Below are 4,948 nucleotides of genomic sequence, written 5' to 3'. Positions count from 1 at the left end.
TCCGTACACGATTATAAACATGAGACCGCACAGTATTGTACTTACAGTGTCTCGGCTTAGATAGTGGTTTAAATATACGATTATAAACATGAGACCGCACAGTATTGTACTTACAGTGTCTCTGCTTAGGTAGTTGTTTAAATATACATACATGCGTGTGTGTGTATATGTATATATATATATATATATATATATATATATATATATATATATATATATATATATATATATATATACCAGTTAGAGACAGGGAAGGAAATTTATTGACCAAAGATGGAGATATTAAAAATAGATGGAAAGAGCATTTTGAGACAGTTCTTAATAGACCAATACCACCAGAAGAGGATATACCGTCTGCTCAGGAAGATTTAAATATAGAAACGGGAGAGTTGAGGCTTGCAGAAGTGGAGAAAGCAGTAAAACAGTTAAAGAATAATAAGGCACCAGGGGAGGATGGTTTATTTCCGGAAATGTTTAAAGTGGAGGGGGATAGATTAATAATGATCTTGACCAAGCTATTCAATAAGATATGGGTGACGGGGTTACTACCATCAGTTTGGAAGAATGGTGTAATTGTTAAAGTTCCGAAGAAGGGAGACCTGAGTGAATGTGGTAATTGGAGGAATCTCTTTGTCACCGATAGCTTTGAAAGTTTTCAGTAGAGTGTTGTTAAATAGGTTGGAGCCGGTGGTTGAGGGTATTCTGAGGGATGAACAGGCTGGTTTTAGAAAGGGACGTGGTTGCAATGATCAGATCTTTATAGTTAGGCATTTGATGCAGCAAGTTAATGAAATGAGAGTACCGTTAAGTCTTTGTTTTGTTGATTTTGAAAAGGCTTTGATAGTGTTTCGAGAGAGACTATGGGGAAGATCATGAGACATTATGGAATACCAGAGGAGTTTGTGAGGGTCATTATGAACATGCATGAGGACACATTTTGTAAAGTGATGGTTGATGGTTGTCTGAGTGATTCGTTTGAAGTCAAGTCCGGAGTAATTCAAGGTGGTGTTCTATCGCCTTTACTGTTTATATTGGTCATTGATTACATTATGAAACGCGTTGGAACAGAAACCGGTGCAGGTATACTTTGGGGAGAGAACAGGAAACTTTTGGATTTAGATTATGCAGATGATATAGTTTTGATTTGTGATGGGCCAGAAGAGATGCAGAGAGTGTTGGACTGTTTGGTGAGTGAAGGTCGTAAGGTGGGTTTGGTTATTAATTGTGGAAAAACTGAAATAATCAATATGAATATGGAAAATGCGCAGGAATGTGTAATTGGAGGTATGGTTGTAAAGCAAGTTGATAGGTTTAAATATTTAGGTACTTATTTAGCCAAGGATGGTTCTTTGAACTTTGAATTCGAGGAAAGGTTAAAGAAGGCTAATCAGGCAATGGGAATGCTTAAAAATATTTGGAATAATAACAATTTCTCTGTGCATACAAAAATCAAACTTTATAAGGTAATGGTTAGGAGTATCTTAATTTATGGACACGAGTCTTGGTACAGCACAGTGACTATGGAAAATAAATTCTTGGTGTTTGAAAATAAAGCACTTAGAAGAATATTAGGAGTTAAGTGGGGGAAAGGATACCAAATAGTAGAATTAGAGAAATAACGGAAGTGCAGCCAATTGATGAATATGTTAGATTCTCACGATGGAAGTGGCTAGGACATGTGTATAGGAGACAGGGAATAGTACGAGGTACACCAGGATGGGTGGCACTTGGTAGGAGAGGTAGAGGAAGGCCAAAAGAGACGTGGGTGAGGACAATGAGACGAGAAGCTGGAGATGAGTGTTGGGGAGATCTTGAGGAGTTAGCACAAGATAGGATGTGGTGGTGTGAGTTCATCGAGGCCCTATGCATCCCCGAGGGTGCCACAGGAAATGATTGATATATATATATATATATATATATATATATATATATATATATATATATATATATATATATATATATATATATAATATATTGTGTGTGTGTGTACAGTATAAGACACAACTCTGTTCCTGCTTTTGTCCGATGCATAAATACAACTGACGAAACATAATGGAAGGCTTGCCACACCCACATTGTCGCAGGTGGCAGAGGTCAGCTGTCACGCTGAACCACTGTTAACATTCCGTGGCAGAGTCACTGGAGAAACTAGAAAGTTTCCTCAGACACCGGTACCAGCTGTTTCGATCATGTCAGAAAGCGAGTACCGTAATGTTCGTCCTTCACGGCATGTTTTCACCAAATTTCAGGAACAGAGTTGTCTTATACTGTACATTTATTCATCATTCATTGCCAGACGCCATGTATCCCAGACGGGGTGGCCAAGGGCTTAGAGTTAATTGTTTTACAGGGAGGGGCACTAATCCTCCACCAACCCCACTTGACACGTAGGGATGCCAACAGCATCTGGTGTTCCCAGGTGGTCACCCATCCAAGTACTAACCAGACCCAACGTTGCTTAACTTCGCTGATCGGACGGGAAGCGGTGTACTCAACGTGGTATAGCCTGTATATAAGTACTGTATATAAGTGTGTGTACATACCTGTATATAAGTGTGTGTATACACACATGTTGATTTCACTGGATTGTGCATACAGTTACGATCGCACTAAACAACAAGAAAGTGGTGCATGCACTTCCATCGTTGATGGTGATGGAGTTGGGTCCTCTTGGTGCAGGTGGGAGGGAGGGCTCCGTGTCGCCTCTCACCACCCGGACGCAACCCGGACGAACAGACCAATTTACCCCGCCGAAATTTAGTGTGACTCTTGGCGAGAAGAGCGAAAACCCAGGGTGGAGAGAGAAATGCCTGGACATAAAAGATTTCCCGTGCCGCTGACAGGGTGAGAGAGAAAGAGAATAGCCAGATAGAGATAAAAGTGGAGAGAGGAGACTGCTATGCAGTTGTCAGGTGATATTCATTAGCAAGTAGTGTACAGTTGCGGACAAGGACATGGCTTTATTGCCGAATTATGAAACTCTTACACAGTGTTCTGAAATGATAGATAGATAGATAGATAGATATAATATACAGCTGTAGCGTGAAAACATGGCCTTGTGCAATTGCCGTGTCTATACCATATTTTTTTCCCCCTCGACCTATATTCAGGTATTTGCCTGAAGAAAAGGTCACACATTTTAAGCAGGGATGGAGTTAATCAGGACAGGGCATTACCCCTTCCTCTTGGATTCCCTAAAAAGAAAAAAAATGTGTAAAATGCCTAAATTCATTCACATAAACAAATGAGTTTATCACGATGAAGGGACAGTTAGTCTATGATTTTCATTATTCGGAAGTGTACATAATCGCAGTCAAATGTTCTTTTACACTTTTGGGGCAAATGAAACGAGAATCCAGCCCCTTTATTGGTTATCAGGTTAACTATATGTCGTGTCCTTCTATAGTATATATATATAGTTTTCTGTGACCTAGTTTTCCCATCGTTTCATGTAATGTTACTCAGGGATTCGGCCACTCTGAAATAGCCTGATTGACTCAGTCCAATAGAAATAGAGGGTTACGTTAGTCAAGTGACTATAACCTTAGACGTGGCTGAATGAGCGTGCTGGAATATCTGAGGTGCGGTGGCTGTTACAGATCAGGGTTAATTAGGGACGTGTGTGTGTGTGTGTGTGTGTGTGTGTGTGCGTGCGTGCGTGCGTGCGTGCGTGCATGCGTGCGTGCGTGCGTGTATACACATATATAGATAGATAGATATAGATGGATAGATAGATAGATAGCTTTATATGAACTGTTCAGATATATATATTGTCATTGTACTTAAATAATGCCAAGATGTTTTAAATGTGCTGCCATGTGTTGCCATCGTTGTATATATGCAATAAGTGTGTAAATTTGAACTATGCAGGTATATTTTCCGCCATTATAGATATGACGGCAAGATGCTGTCAAGAGTTCTAAGTGTGAAAGTGGTTCAGTGATGCACGAGGCGCCATAACCGGTAGTGGCTATTATTTTATGTAAACAGATGATGCAGAGAGAGAGAGAGAGAGAGAGATTTAGCTGGAATACAATAATAGAGGTGTCCCAACTGTGTGAACTTTAATGTTGTGTATTTATTCTCACCCGTATGGTTCAGCTGAATAAAATCGTCTGTCGTTTTCTAGAATGTACTGTAATACTAGAGTTCTGCCGGCCATGAGAGGAGTGGAGGAAGATATCTCGTATTAAACAAATTCATCTGCTTATAGGTAAAGGACAGTGTCTGTCTGTCTGTCTGTCCTCTATGGAAATCGAGGGAGATCCATATAGAATTTTCTAAACAGCTCTGACAGATGTAACTTTTTACGACGCGTTTAGACGTATACATTACTCTTGCCGACGTGGCGTCCTTGATGGCCAGGATTAGAATTAATTAAAATTATCAGCATCTGGGAAACGTGGTAGTCTGGTACCATAGAGTAGGGATCGGATGAGTGGACGGATTGGTGGGGTGGGCACTGGCCACTGGGCAGTACGGATGAGTGGATGGTTGGTTGTGGAGGAGCAGGGTGGGTGGAGGGGGTAGGAGGGTGGAGGGGATGGGCGGGCAGGGTTGGGTGGGTGTGGTGGGGCAGCGTGGTTGGATGTATGAGGTTGAGTTTGTGAGCAAGGTGGGTAGATAAGTGGCTGGGTGGATGAGTAGGGTAGGTGCTGGTGTGTGAGCAGGGTGAGTGGGAAGGGTTGGTGGGTGGGTGGATAGTGGGAAATAGGTCCATGGTAGGAATAAGTCCATGGGGAATATATCCCTGGGGAAATGGACCGAAGGAGGAACATAGTTTCAATCGGTAAAATAAGACCCCGGGTGTCTTCTCCCACAAGGAAAATGATCATCTAGGATCCCAAGCAGTGCCGGTATGCGCGATCATAGGCTTTTACCCGGACAGCGTCGGGTACCCCTGCTACCACTGTAATACACAGGATTTTCACGAGTGGTACGTTTACAG

At 41.7% G+C, this 4,948-nt stretch overlaps 1 non-coding gene across 1 annotated transcript; it reads right to left on the bottom strand.

The window, feature by feature from the left end:
- Nucleotides 1–2,394: 2,394 nt before the first annotated feature.
- Nucleotides 2,395–2,514, bottom strand: LOC145401449 (5S ribosomal RNA). Its single transcript, XR_013897599.1, has one exon. It is a non-coding gene; the product is annotated as a 5S ribosomal RNA (ribosomal RNA).
- Between the last annotated feature and the right edge of the window lie 2,434 nt (nt 2,515–4,948).

This window comes from Coenobita brevimanus, chromosome 55, assembly GCF_032717465.1.
Source record: "Coenobita brevimanus isolate Jiangsu-jjx chromosome 55, ASM3271746v2, whole genome shotgun sequence".
NCBI classification, from domain to species: Eukaryota; Metazoa; Arthropoda; class Malacostraca; order Decapoda; family Coenobitidae; genus Coenobita; species Coenobita brevimanus.
This window is presented reverse-complemented; position numbering and strand designations above follow the sequence as displayed.